Source organism: Anthonomus grandis, chromosome 12, assembly GCF_022605725.1.
Source record: "Anthonomus grandis grandis chromosome 12, icAntGran1.3, whole genome shotgun sequence".
Classification (NCBI taxonomy): Eukaryota; Metazoa; Arthropoda; class Insecta; order Coleoptera; family Curculionidae; genus Anthonomus; species Anthonomus grandis.
The window spans coordinates 20,399,490-20,414,706 of record NC_065557.1 but is presented as its reverse complement, the minus strand read 5'-3'; positions in this window follow the sequence as shown (position 1 = coordinate 20,414,706).

The following is a 15,217-nucleotide window of genomic DNA, read 5'->3' as shown; positions in this document are numbered from 1 at the left end:
ATGAAAATTTAAGTCGAATAAATGCTTATTGTTAGGCTATAATTTTGATATTGCTTTTTTAATCCTAGTATATTAGTCATATTTAAATAGATTTTCTTTATCAAGTTCTTTTTAGCCTTAAGCTCTATCTAAAAGTGTGTTTCCGCAAATGGAATTGCCTGTATTATAAGCTCCAGGGAAAAATACCTCTAAGAAAACTACTGTCTCGATTTACCATTTATCTTTATCACCAAATATTCTCCAATAACACTAACTAGTTTTTGTAAATCTTATCTTTTGTAAACCTGGTGAATTTTGATTTTAATCTGCAATAGTATTTATAATCTCATTTGTATGGAAAGCCGTTAGGAAAATACTAGAAACTGATTCCTTCTCTCTAAATGATGCAAATTATGTTCTTCTTTCTTTATATTTTTAAAGCCGGAGTTTTCAAAATATATACAATATTCTTTTTAATTTTTATTTAATTTTATTAATTTTCATTATGCTTTATACATTTTCAAGCGGAAATAATATAACTTATATTATAAATTATTTTTACCTGTACTCAAACCCTTGCAAAGTTTTTTGTGATTTTTCTAATTCACTGTGTATATTTTAATTGAAGTTTTATATTTTGTAAGTTCTAAAAATCAGAAAAATAAGTCAAGCTTACAAAAACCATATTTCTTTCTAATATGAAACCTACACGTATGTGCTTGGAAGTAAGTTCCCAATTGAATTTTGCGGTAATGAAGCGCACATATCCAATGGTCTCTTAAAACGTCGACCGCCATATTGCGCTGACGTAATGTTACAAAGAAGGTTAAGAATTATCGTCGGTTGTTTTGGAAACATTGATCTAATGGAGTTCTTATAAGGTTTACCGACCGACTCGTGAGAAGATTGATTTTACAGGAAATCAAGATAATCTTTTGCTTGATTTGGACTTAATTAAAATATAGAGTTAAAAGTTATTATTATTATTCTTTATTTTTTTTAATTAAAAAAATATTAATTTTTTCTTAATGATATTGTTTCTTTGGAAAAATCAAAAGTTTAACTTTATCAAAAAAATCAGCTTTGAATAAAAATTAAAATACTGTTATAGCTTCTAATAGACTTAACTTAGAAATAACATAACGGTAACATTTTACTCTAGCCAGTCTTTACCTATAAAATAAAATTCTAAGAATATAAATCAAACTACCAAAGGCAAAATGTCTTTTTTAATAAAGCAGTTTACTTTTAGAGCAACATACTGAGCAAAAAGTAAGGAATGCAGACTAATATGCAGACTTCTATAGGTAATCATCGTTATAAAGAGTACAAAGGAAAGCAAACAATGGTCTTGCTCTTTTGCTGGGCAGCGAAGTGTCAGAAATGGAAAGAATAGAGAGATTGCAGCTTTTCATTTATTTGGATTTTATATATTATTGCGACACATTTTAATTCACACATGTATAATTTTTTTTAGTCAAAGAGGGTAATTCTTGATTTATATAATTGTTAGTTAAGCATTATTGCTTTATACATTATGTTACTTAAGTACGGGGCCAAAATCCAACGGTGACTCTTTGAAAAGTATATAAAAGCAAGATCTGGAAATGCTTCTTTCTTAAGATACCGGGTTTTCGACGAAAACTTAAATAGCCATCTTGAAGATCACATCAGAGTTAATATTTAAAGCTACTTAGCTAACGAAGTTGTCGAAACACGGGAAAGGATTAACACGAGAAGCTTCTCCCGTACATGCTAAAATTCTGTGTTTGTAAGATAAACTTGCTACCTTTAGTACCTTCAGGTTATATTGTAGAAAAATTGATTAATAACCGATTAATATTAATACTTATCCCAATAGCTCTCCAGGTTTTTTTATTACCTTCTCGCCCTTTTGTCAAACTCTTTTTGTATGTTCTGAGCAGCTAGTCTACTTCAAGATTACTACCTGTTACCCTAAAAACACGTTACCAATAATAGGGAACTTTCACATATTTTTTTCTATTTCGTAAATATACTCTTTTAAGATAAAAAAAAATTTCTGCAAAATTTGAAAGTTGTAATGTCAATAATTTTTGTAATATAAGCAGTTCAAATTTTTGCGCTAAACTAAACATTCCAAAAGGGCTCGTGACATCATATCCTGTTACGTGGCGAGTTATTGCTATCAGTTCATCGTATCATTTGTCAACTCGGTGAATTTTTTACCAACAGTTTTAGTGTTTCAAAGAGAATCTTAAGATGAGTTTGAGGAGTGTCTGTAAGCTAGTGTATATTTGATTTCATTTAAATAGTATCTAGTCAAATTAATTTTTTTTTTGATCTAAACAAGCACAAAACGATCAACTATCAATAAAACAATACGTCTTTTAATAAATATTTTTATTAATCTGGTGTGTATCAAGTTATGTTTGTTTGTTTATTTAAAACAAACTTTGTTCTAATTAGGCAATCGAAAATCCAATTACTGTTGTAGAATCCTAGTACAGTAATTGGAATCCGTAAGATTCCGTATCAAAGAGCTATTTTTTATAAAATTGGCAACACTGGTTGCTGATGTTTTTTGTTAACGGCCTAGTGAAAAGCGTTTACACGTGTGCCTTTGTTGTGAAAATGGCCAAAACTTGTCAAAGAAATAAAAACAACATCTCTCAAAATAGTAAAGCTCTACACGTCATTTTAATGTAAGTAGAAATAGTATTCTATTAATATTGTCTATACAAAAAATAAATTAAAAACGGACCAGCAAGCGAAAGTGTATAACTATCTTTAATTTTTTTTTGCAGTTAGAAGTGGATATGGATTGTTATATAAAATTTAAAATTATGAGTAGTCAAAAAAATAAAACCCACTGTTGTACCCCCTATATTTAACTTCCAGATAGATAAAAAAAAAATTGTAGCATTTTTTGTTTTTTTGGTCGATTTTATAATAAAATAATTTAAAGGTTGGTTTTCATTGTAATAATTGAAATTAGGAAATAGTACTGATCGCAACGTGTAGTGTAAAGTCGGTTATGCCTTATAAAAAACAAGAGCTCTTAGATGGCGCTAGCGGTTCTTCGTTTTGAATTTTTAAGCAAACGACTGGCATTTTCGATACGTTTTTAGGTAGCTGTTATTGCCATTGTTTTTCCTGTAACTTGTATACCTTGCCTTTTATGATTAGATTGAATTCCGTATTCACTACAACTTAAATCTAAACATGGTAACGTTGTATTGTCAATTCTTTTAAAACTCGCTCTGCGTGGGATTATCCATCAAAGAGTACCCAGAAATTGCGTTTTGATTTTTCTTTCCAAATGGTGTGGACTTCAAGATAACAAGTACAATTTTTCGAGGTTGGGATTCGATCTCGTGGTTACCTTATGGCAATATAAGCCATGTAATGTAAAAGATTACTTTATTACACTTATAAAAGACCCTCCAACATCTTGGGACGTCTTATGCAGGGTCTTATGCTAGATTTTATGCAGGGTCTTAAGCTCGATCTTAAGCCAGATTTAAGCCAGTTTCTAAGCAATGTATTAAGTCCTAAGGGCTATCCCAAGACTATCCCAAGCCATCTTAGGTGCTGTTTCCATTTCCCATCATAAATTAGAGCTTTATCAGGATTCCTTGCCTCTTCATGACGTTATTGATTGGACCTTAGTCAGCTGCTATCCCTATAAAAGGAATGTGTTATGATTTCTGATTTGTTATTGTTATTTGTATTTTGGGACTACTCATTTGGCTAATTTATATTATTTAATGGCTCCTCAATTTATTAATTCTTATCTAGTGTCTGAAAGTTCTTTCTTGGCAGTTTTCAATGTAATGTAATTTGCATATCTACCTAAATAATGATTTATTCAATACCTTTTAATTTCACTATCCTATATTGCATACAATATTATACAGTGCATCCCAAAAGTTATGTCTAAATTCATTTAAAATTCAGGGGTGTGTTCGAAAAAAAAACGCTTGGACCCGTCGATTTTTATTTCAAGTTTCGCATTTTTGTACGTGAAGTTTGTATATACGGGGTTGCTCAAAAATAAATTACGACCATCAACTTTATTTTTTCAAATGAAAGCACTTTTTTTTATTTCATCTTTGAATTTCACGTGGAATTCTACGTATGTTTCATGCATCATGTCCTATACCTAAAGTCAACAGTTATCGAAAAAAAGACGATTCATGTAGCAAATAAAAAAAGAACAAAAATTAAGTTAAATGTTCAAAATGGTTGCCATTCACAGCTTGACAATATCCAAGGCGATCAATAAAGTCTCGTTGCACATTTTCAATCATTTCCGGAGTTATGGCGCGCACTTCTTTGCGAATTCTCTCTTTCAAGTCGTCTAGATTATTTGGCCTATTAACAAGTACCTTCGACTTGAGGTATCCCCACAAAAAAAAGTCCATTGGTGTTAGGTCAAGCGACCTAGCAGGCCATTCGATGGGTCCTCTCCTTCCTATCCACCGATTGAGAAAAATTTCATCCAAAAATGTACGCACAGTGGCAGCATAGTGCGGAGGAGCGCCATCTTGCTGGAAAATTAGTTCTTCGTCAGGATAGTCTGGGTCTAATGGATTTGGAAATAAAGCTAGTAATGCTGGAACTAATTCAAATTGAAGAAACACGATCAAATCGAGATACACTTGTTCCGTTAAAGTCTGTTCAAAGAAAAAGGGACCTATTACTCTTCCGCGCACTATTCCACACCACACATTTACTTTTTGAGGGTACTGGGTGTTTACCTCCATCATCCAATGTGGATTTTCTTGCTCAATATCGATACTTTTGTCTGTTCACACTACCATTGAAACAGAACGTGGCTTTATCGGAAAAAATAATATTTGTTACTAAATTATTATTAAGATTGCACATGTTTTGTAAGCGTTCACAAAACTCATTTCACCTATCGAAATCGTCATCAAATAACTCTTGCACAGGAATAACTTTGTAGGGGTGATATTCGTGCTTTTTAACTATTCGGTGAACTATAGATTTCGCCATGTGTAAATTTGCCCCAATCTGCGACAGAGGAGTGCATGTATTTTCTTCCAAAGAAAGCAAAACGTCAAGTTGTTCATTTTCATCTCGAGCAGGGCGACCAGATTTTGGCAGATCTCTAATATGACCGAATTCTCTAAATTTAGCCTCTATTCTACTCACCACCTTTTGACACATCGGCGGATGATCAGGATGGATTTCACTGAATAATTGAGTAGCTTCTCTTTGAGTACGTGTTCTATCACCAAACCCAACCATGCACAGAATTTCTATTTTTTCTCGTTCCATTAACATTACCATTGTGAAAACCGCACTTTTGTTCGTACACTTCACACTTGACTATATCTGTTTGGTGTACAACTGTCATACAGTTTCTATGAAAATACACGATCACCAGCCAACAATATAAAAACACGAATGAATGGAATTTTGCTCTGTATAAAAATTCTTAGAGATAAGGTGACTCGTAGCGTTAAAAATTTTTTAATTATTAATTTTGTGTTTTACTCTGTGTTATATTTCTTAGCATCCTTCTTGTTTATGATTTTTATGAGATTTGCCAGTGAAAGGTTCTTACAACTGCACTTTAAATAAACACATCAAACTGGCTGGAGCCCACAACTTTAAAGGTGCGTATCTCTAGAATAATTCATACCAATTCACCACTAATTATTGTTCTCCAGACTGATAAGCTGCCGTTAGCATATGTGCCACTCTATTAAATACTTTTAACATCAGTCAATTTTTCTTGAAAGCAAAGATCTAAAAATCTGGTTACAGTATTTATTCAAGCTTCGCCACTGGTAGGTATTAAAAAAAAACAAATGTATGATTGGTGATGAGGCTATACATTCCTTATCAGCGACATGTAAAATAAACATGGAAAGTGATTACTTGTAATTAGACAATATTCAGTTTGCCGAACCTTCAATTGCTAAAAATAAGCCACAATCCCTTAAAAAAAGAGGCGTTTCAACACAAACTCGTTAGCCAAATTTAGCATTTAAATTAATTTTGCGATTAAGGCTTGAATATGTTTGTGAGAACAAAAATAGTGTAAGTAAAAATAGTGAAGATGATACTTAGGGTGCCAGTGATTATTCTGTGCCGGACCAATATGACAAAGTTGAAGAAAAAGGCCTGTTTAAAATAATGGTTTACAGTTCATAATTTCTGAAATAACTAGTGTTAAGGCAAAAATGCTACTAGCTTTTCAAGGTCGACACAATAAAAGTTTACGTATAATTGCTTGTTTGGAAATTGAGATAGAGAAGCTGATGGCTTCCCAGTTAAGCAATCCGTAATAAAAGAAGATTATAAAAAGTACAACACACTAAAATATTTAATTTCCTATACCCGTTGTGGCACTATTAACTTTATTTCAACAGCATTTGGAGTAATAACATCTGAAACAGTTATTGTAGCGTATCGTGTTTTTTTAGATATGCTCCAAAAGAGGCTATTATGGCATACAGGGGCTTTAAGCATATTGAGCATTTACTTGCCTCCACGGGTCACAGATTGGTAAGACCACCTAGTATTTCTGCAAATGTAAAACTCTAAAAATTATGTATTCGAGACTAAAAGAATAGCATGTTTAAGGATCCATATGAATGAATGGGTTATACGTACAATATGGGAATTTTCTCTTTACACCTCATGCTTGAATTGATAAAAAATTAATTCCTTATACTAATCAAATATTTAAAATAGCGTGTTATTTAACTGATCTGTAGTCAAGTACAGAAGCTATTTCAGGCGAATAATATATCATGACTATTAAAGACTGAAAATAGTAAAAAAGTATTTTCAGTCATATTTGATTGGCTTTATGTTTTGTGTTACATTTTAATTACGCTACTAAGTGTTTATTTTTATTGTAAGTTTTCTGTTTAATAACTGTAGTTTCTTATTTACATATTACATACATTTTGAAATAATACATTCATGGTTGTTCTTCATTTATCCAGGTCAGTTGATATTTTAGTGGTTCTCAACTTTATTACCCATTCCTTTTTCGACAATCTCTTTAAAAAACGTAGGACTATCTTCGTCAGAACTAAAGTATTCTTTTGCTTCAAAGACCTTCAAAGTCAAATATTTTATGGACGTTTCAACTTTGGATAACTTATTTTTTGTCAAATAACAAGCCACTTCGGTTGGTGATGGCTCCTATGGCGTATGTATCACATAAAAAATGCAATGGCAAGTTTGCAGCCACCTATAGCAAGTAATGTGTTACTGAAATTTATAAAAATAAGTTGTACCCTGCCTAAGAGTAGCATCTTCATAGGAATTTCGTCCAGATCTATACAAAATTTTTGGTAAATTTAGTAAACAAATAAAAAAAATTAGACAATAATATTATTTTTAATTTACCAAAGTGAAACAAATTCTTTATAGCTAAACTTGTCGCTAAATGTCATGTTTATAAAATTATTGATTATAAAAATATAAATTATAATATTTGATTTCGGAGATTCCTTTTAAGGAAATTTTGTAGTCCTTCAGATCTTAAAATTAATTTTACTTAGTTCTTTTACTCACTTAGGCTACTGAATGTATTTAGTCCTAGATAAATTATTATGATTCATAATTATTACTGTAGAGACTTACTTATCAGCCTTTACGCCTCGCACTTCTCCGAGGGAAAAAAAATTATGTTTTTTATATGACATCTACCACCATGAATATATCTCGGCTTCTATAGGCACTATCTGCAAAAATCCAACGGTTTTGTCTTAGTTTCGTCGTTTTGAATCCAACAAAATTATTTTGAAAGTTGTAGCTTCTTTATTAGCTAAGATAATAATTTTTAGTTTCTATATATATGTGCTGCAAAAACCCGAAATTTGGAAGTTGATATCTCGGCTTCTATGGGCACTATCTGCAAAAATCCAACGGTTTTGTCTTAGTTTTATCGTTCTGAATTTAACAAGATTCTTAAAATATTATATTCTTAATATTAATATTATTCTTAATAAGTATTATATTATATTCTTAAAATTGTAGCTCCCATATTACCCGAGATAATAATTTTTAGTTTCCATATATGTGCACCAAAAACTTTGGTACACCACATTTTGGGCTAGGGGCAAATTAGCATTGTACTATAATAAGTCCTTCATCAGTCATATTAAGTAACTAATAATGAATAACAAAAAAATAAATAAAAAGCAGAATTATCAGAAATAAAAGTCATACACACAAATATACAAACGCAAAATGTTTGTATCGTTACATTAAAAGTTCCTTATAGGCCAAATAGAAAACAAAAATCGATGGCATCACTTGCTTCATACTTAACCATTATTAAGTTAAATGTAAAGCAATAGGCCGTTAGCTTTGTTCTAACATGAGCCTTTTATTAAACTTCGTTTAAACTGTTTTTATAGAGGAAACTAAAACTTCTTTCTCAGGATTTTGTTTACTGTCATTATCTCGGCAGCCAGCTGCGTCACTCGTATTTTTTGTAAAGCTAAAGGAGAACAAAAAAGGAATCTTGGCAGAATTCTAATGAGAGCGATTAGGAAATCGGGTTTGCTCGACTGTTATAAAATAGAAAGTTTCGAAGTAACTTGAAAGCTTTTTGTAGAGCTAAGAACACTATACGGCTCTCTTTTAATAGAAAAAATTAAGTTTCTCTTTTAAAGTTCTCGAATTTATCGAGACTGAGGAGAACAATCTATATGTGGTGTACATTTAGGTTTTAAGTGCCAGTTGTAAAAGAATTGACTTGAAGAATTTGACTGAATTAGTATGACAAGGAAAGCTTCAGAAGAAAAATTATTAAGTAAAGAAAATAAGATGCTAAATAACTTCCACACACATATTCCTGAAAGCTAAAACCTAAATAAACTAGTTTATTCACATCGATTTAAGATAAATTTTGATCAATAATTATCCAAAGTCAGTATAATGAGTTAAATCGCAATTATCAAAAAGAGCAATATTAAAAAATAGCCATTTGACTGTTTTGGTTTCGATTAAACTGAAGTTTGAAAGGGTATGAGAGCTTCTAGTCTGGATAAATATACTCTCAGAATTTTACCGAAGAGAAAATATATAAAATTATATATTGAAAGACTAGAATTAGCATTGCTGTTTGTTTGCTTGCTTCTATGTAAGCGTTTGTCAACGCTTACATAGAAATAGAAAAAAAAACACTTCCTTATTTTGACAGGCATAAGTAAATACTATGTCTTCCCTTTAATTAAATATGAAGCATTTTTTAATGAAAGATAAGATACTCTATAAAGAAGTCAATATTCAAAGTAAAATGAATACATATAGATAACGTATATTAGAGAAAAGGGCAATAACATCGCAACGCCGCTCGATGAAATTGTTGATGCTACCGACACAAGGAATTTTATACTTTACCAGTGACGTCGTCTAAAAATATTTTCATGATAAATATTTATTAATAATAGATTATGCTTTACATATACACATTATTACTGTTTGTGACCATTTTATGCGTTTTTTTAACATACTTTATCAGAAATCTTTCTAATAAGCGGCATTTTTTTTACAAATTTATATTTAATTATTATAGATTTCTTAATAATTCATGTTTTAAGATACAAATTTTTAATATTTTAGTATGCCATTTTTCTTCTAAGATAACATAAAAACATAAAATCAGTCCTGTAAATAAAACCATCGGCAAAACTCGAGTCTCTTATTCTTTATAACCTATTTATAATAAGAATTAAAAAAAAATATTTGAATTTAAAAATATAAAGATTCTTGTATTTCACACATTTCACATTCAAGTTTTTATTTCTGTGATCCCCTATTCTACACTTGATGATGAGGGTTCTCCCTTGATATGATATTATGCCAGTATTGTGTAGCCGAACGGCCTCTACCTTTGCTATAGTTTGTTCTATTAGAATATCGGGCGTCTGAAATATTTTCTTTATTTGTGGAAATGTATGACAATCTTTAGGTAAAGCCAACATTTCTGCTCAGAGTATTCTTATGATTATTACTTCGTTTATCATAATTTAATAAAGAAGTGGAATGGAATCATGGAGTCATTTGACTCCGTGATTCCGTTAAAAGGTTTAATCCGGGTCAGTGCTTTTATTATTAAAAGGTAGGGTTCCAACTGCCCTATTTTCTGGCTAGCAATTTATATTATCTATTTTAATATTAAAAGGTGTTAAAAATAAACCTGTAACTAAGGTGAATAAACTGATATTTCCCGACATTAGTGGTTTCTTTGACCTACGAACCCCCGGGACTAAAAATCCCATTACAATTGATATTAACAGTATATATATATATATACAGTGCTTTTCTTTGAAGTCCCCCCCCCCCATTTATTTTTTGAACGGGTCAAAAAAAATTTTTGAAACTTGGCATAAGTAAATTGGTCTATAGATACTATTTTTCACTGTAAACTAGGTAGTTGTAAATTCCAAGATGGCGGCTGGGCGACATCTTGAGAAATATTTTAAATAGAAAGGGGGGTCGTGTGGTACCTCATTTTAAAGGTCTCAATGCGTACTTTATAACCCTGAAATATTAGACCCATATCTTAACTCGTTTCAAAATGGCGGCCTAATAAAAAAGTATTTTTTTTTATTTTAACGTTTTACATTTTTATGATTTTTGAATATGTAAAAATCAGTGTACGAAAATAAATGCGTCACTATTTTATTTTGACATAAAAACGACAGTTCTAAATGTCAAAATAACACATAAGCGCCATCTTGAATAAATGCATTAAATAGAAATCTTGTGTTACCTCATTTAAAAACTGACAGTTTTAACAATAACAAATCGCCTGCTTTTTAAACGCTTTAAAAATATAAGGTATTGCACTGTTTTTTGTACCTATTAGGTAGGTTTCGCAAAAACTATAAGTGAAATAAATACACATACAAAGTTATAAGACTGCAAAAATTTTTGCAAAAAAATTGAAGACTCTTTTTTCTCGCAAATAACCTCTTAACTAATATAACATAACATAGAATATAGAATAATATATAACATAGAATAATAATCTATAACATAGAATAATATAACGTAACATAGAATAACCTCTTTACTAATATATTCTGTAGGCAATAAGCTCTCTTAGGTGCCGAAAATATCCATGCATTACCAGGCAATATATTAGGCAGTCTTAAGTTAAAGAAAAAATGATAATGCTACCGATTACCTCTCACCCACTTACGGTACCCGCTGAGAGAAGCATCCATGCGCATTTGGGATTTAATATTTAATAGTTTAATAATAACAGAATATCAAAGGTGTAAATATTTATCATGCACTATTGCCTTACTAATTTTTATCAGCCTTAAGCCATAATAGAAAAATAAAAACTTAAACTATGAAAGACAAAAATAAGCTCATAGGCATGTAAAAAAATATCTATTCAGGGAGCATTCCAGTTGGTAATTTAATTAACTTATTCAATACCTAAAAATATCTCTCTATTTAAAGTCACATTATTCAATCATAAAACTCTATCCTCACATTTGTGTAACATTGATAGTCATATTGCACGTCTCTTATCTGCAGCCTATAAAAAAAGTCAAGAGGAGTTCAATCCGGTTGGCATACTACCCCTTTTGCAAATGAACCGTTCAGGAATATTTAAGGACAAATCTTCAGGAACGGCTCATTTCTCAGTCCAAAAAAAATTGTTCGTAAATTTTCCTTAACTGGCTGTGCATTAAAAATAGGACAGCTATCATACTATAACCAAATTTCTGGGAAATCCAGAAGATTTGTGAGCGGCTATGATTTCATCTTTTATCATTTGCGAATATTTTTCTCCATTTAAGTTACTATGACACATGATTCTACAATATTATCGCTTAAAGCAGGTGCCTAAACAATTAATTTTTATGGAAATTGAGTGCTTAGTAGCAGGCAATATATATTTTTTTAATTTCTAAAATTTATACTCATATTTGCGTAAAATAATTGTGACACTAGGTCCCGGAATGTGGCTGCTGGAACACGGCCCATTTTCTTCTACAAAGCCACATTCATTTGTTCCATTCCATTCTTCTTCCGGTAAAGGAATGGAGTTCTTGAACCTCGTGCTTACTGCACACGTTCATGCATCCGAACGTTAGAAAATGTTTAAAATTGTTAAATCAACTAGCACTTATTGACTTTTGGGGTATTCAAAAATAATTCTTCTAATAATTTCATTTACACTTTCAGCTATTATATTATTTAACCAAATTAATTCAAATTCTAAAAATATAAATAATTTTCACAGAAAAATTATTTCTATGTTTAGAGTATTGGCTAATATTTCATCTATTACCGATAAAAAGCTAGAGTAAATAAGCGAAATCTGCGAATTTAGGGAAATGGGAGAAAAGTTTTTGTTCTTTTTTTATCTTCCGGCCTAAAACTTATTGCAGTTAATATTTTGATTTCGGCAAGACCTTCACTTGCTAAATCTGTATACATATGCTACCATTTCGATCTGTATAAAATGTTATTTATTTGGCACTAATACACTGTGCATATGATCATGATTATAAGAACTTTAGAAACTGCGATTGCAAGAGAAACCTGTCATTCTTTTTTTTTAAATATTATCAAGTTCAATATAAGGATCTGTGGGAGTCTCCGGATCATTCGACCTAGTCATACTATAGATGTTTTGTCTGCGCAGCTGATCGCCTCCCACCACCTCTTTCTATGTGAGGCAACCTTTTCAAGTTCTTATTTATTTAACTTCACATAACTGCAGTCGTTAAGAAAATGTAAATCTCCCTGCGTTTTAAAATAGTGAAATTCTATCTCTCTAAAACTTGACTAATTATTGTTTTTGTATATTTAGGTATTTAATATTTATATTTTTATATTAATAGTTTTTCTTCTGTCATGCCCATTACTATTTCTATTCTCTTTATGATTTAGAGAGAGTTGGTAATGACTGAAGAAATAAAGAACAATGCCACATAAACGTGCGCCTTTTTTGTAATTTGCGATAGTGGAAGTTTAGCGTTGCAGAAAGCTCCGCGATGAAAATTTGCCTTTTCATTATCTGATATTAACGTTTTGCAATGAGAATACGAGGATTCATTTTTATAATTAAAAATGCTTCATAAATATAACAGGCGTCTGTAAAGAAAAAGTTATAATGTAAATATAAAGTAACCTCTGCTCTAATAAATTTTAAAAAATTAACAGAAATATTGGAATAGCAGTACATTAAATAACTTTATTGGGTGGGCTCTTTTATAAAAGTGCTTTAGCCACTGAAGTAAGTATTCGTTGTTTTATGATCTTTTGTCCAAATTACTTAATAGATGTTGCTCTTCCGAATTTCAAGGAATTAAAAATTATATCTGCAATCGCTAGCTATAGGTTTTGTAGTATTATTCAAAAGTATTATGAATATATAAAGACTCTCAAAAGTTAATTTTTTAATAGTGTTTTTTATTATTCTAGTTTTCGTTACAAATTTGGTACTTATTAAATGTTGATAATTTAGTATATTAGTCCTTTTATTAAAACTTTGGTACCTAATGTTTTAATAAAAGGACAAATGTTTTATAAATAAAAAAATCTCAAAACCATTCTCTTGTCAAAAAATAATAGGGCCAAATACCCTATAAAAACTATTACCTAACTAGAAATAATAAAAGGCAATAAATCCTGACTGTTATACGTTAAAAGCAGCCATTGCCATTTAAGTTATGCAAAACTAGCATAACTTACTTAAAGTTTAATGTTTTGAGTATAATATAAATTTTATATATTTTTTGGCACCAATAGATGATATGATGTATAAAGTTTTTCATAAATATTAATGTTTATTATATTATAGATGGTAAGTCTCAAGATATGCGAGCAAGTTTTTGAGAGGAATAAAAATATATTGACATATATTGAAAAATATATGACATGCCATGCATACCACAGTAAAAACTTAAAGCTTTTAAAAAACGCGATAGTTTTATTATTATAGGATATTCATAATAATATGCAGAAAATAAGGTAAATAATAAAATAATAAGACTATCACTTTAATTTTATTCTCATTTTAAAATAAATTTATACCTTTTTAGAATATGTTGTTTCAACTAAAAACATCTAGAAAAGACTTTATTAATGCAAAAATTAATCTTAACAAAGCCCCATTTAATCTTTCTCGGAACTGTGTTGATAGTGAAATTTGGTATAAGTTGAGCAAGAGCTAGAAGTTTTAGTTAGATAATCCTAAAGTTAGTTTGTTTAGTTTTACTAGATAATCCTAAATATTAAATATAGCCTAACCTTTTAAACGTCCAAAGCTTATTAAAGCAATCAACAATCTAAGAAATTTCAGAAAAGAAAAAAAGGTTAAAACAATTTTAACTTACTTTGATTTAGAATATATTTTTCTTAAATATTTGACCACGTTGTTCCTAATTTTTACGAGAAAATAATATCTACTTACTGTAACAGCGTTTTTCAGATAAAGCATTATGCCAGAAAATAAAGACAAAAAAACATTATGACTTAATATGATAACTTAATAATTTATTTTATATTTTTAAGAAAATATATTTTCATCAAAAATATAAAATAAATTATTAAGTTATGGTATTAACCATGACGAAGGGTATGAGCCTTGAAATGCTTAATGGTATTTATGCAAAGGCTAAAATAAAGAAGCTGTGATTCTCGACAAGGATGAAGTTTAAAAAATATATAGAAATTCATAATTTGACATGAGCGCATTAAAGATTCTTGCCATAAAATTATTCGACTTTTATCTAATGGTGAAAGTTATTTTTGCCTAATAAAGAAAAATTTCTGATACGTTTAGATTTATATCATAAATATAAGAGAATAAATTATTATTATAGAAGTTTATCTATTTATACATTGAATTTCTATGGGAGAGGTTAAAAATTCAGTCTTTTCGCAGACCCTTAAAAGAAACCAAAATTAAATGAATAATTTTTATTGTATTAATAAAAAGTTGATGCTCTAAAATAACACTTTATGTAAAATTCAACATGTAATAAAATAATAATATTATTTATTTGTGTGATAAAAAATATGAGTTATACAGTGTTTCTATATGCAGAGAGTTGTTAAAACAAAAACAAACTTATCTAATAGTTTTATACATAAATTAAAATAATTTTTACAGTATTCATATAGTACCATACAAATAAAGTTTAGTTAATCATTTTTCAAACTAAAATTTAATACTTTTATTTACAGTGTGGTGACTTTAACTGGAATAAATTCAGTTAAAACT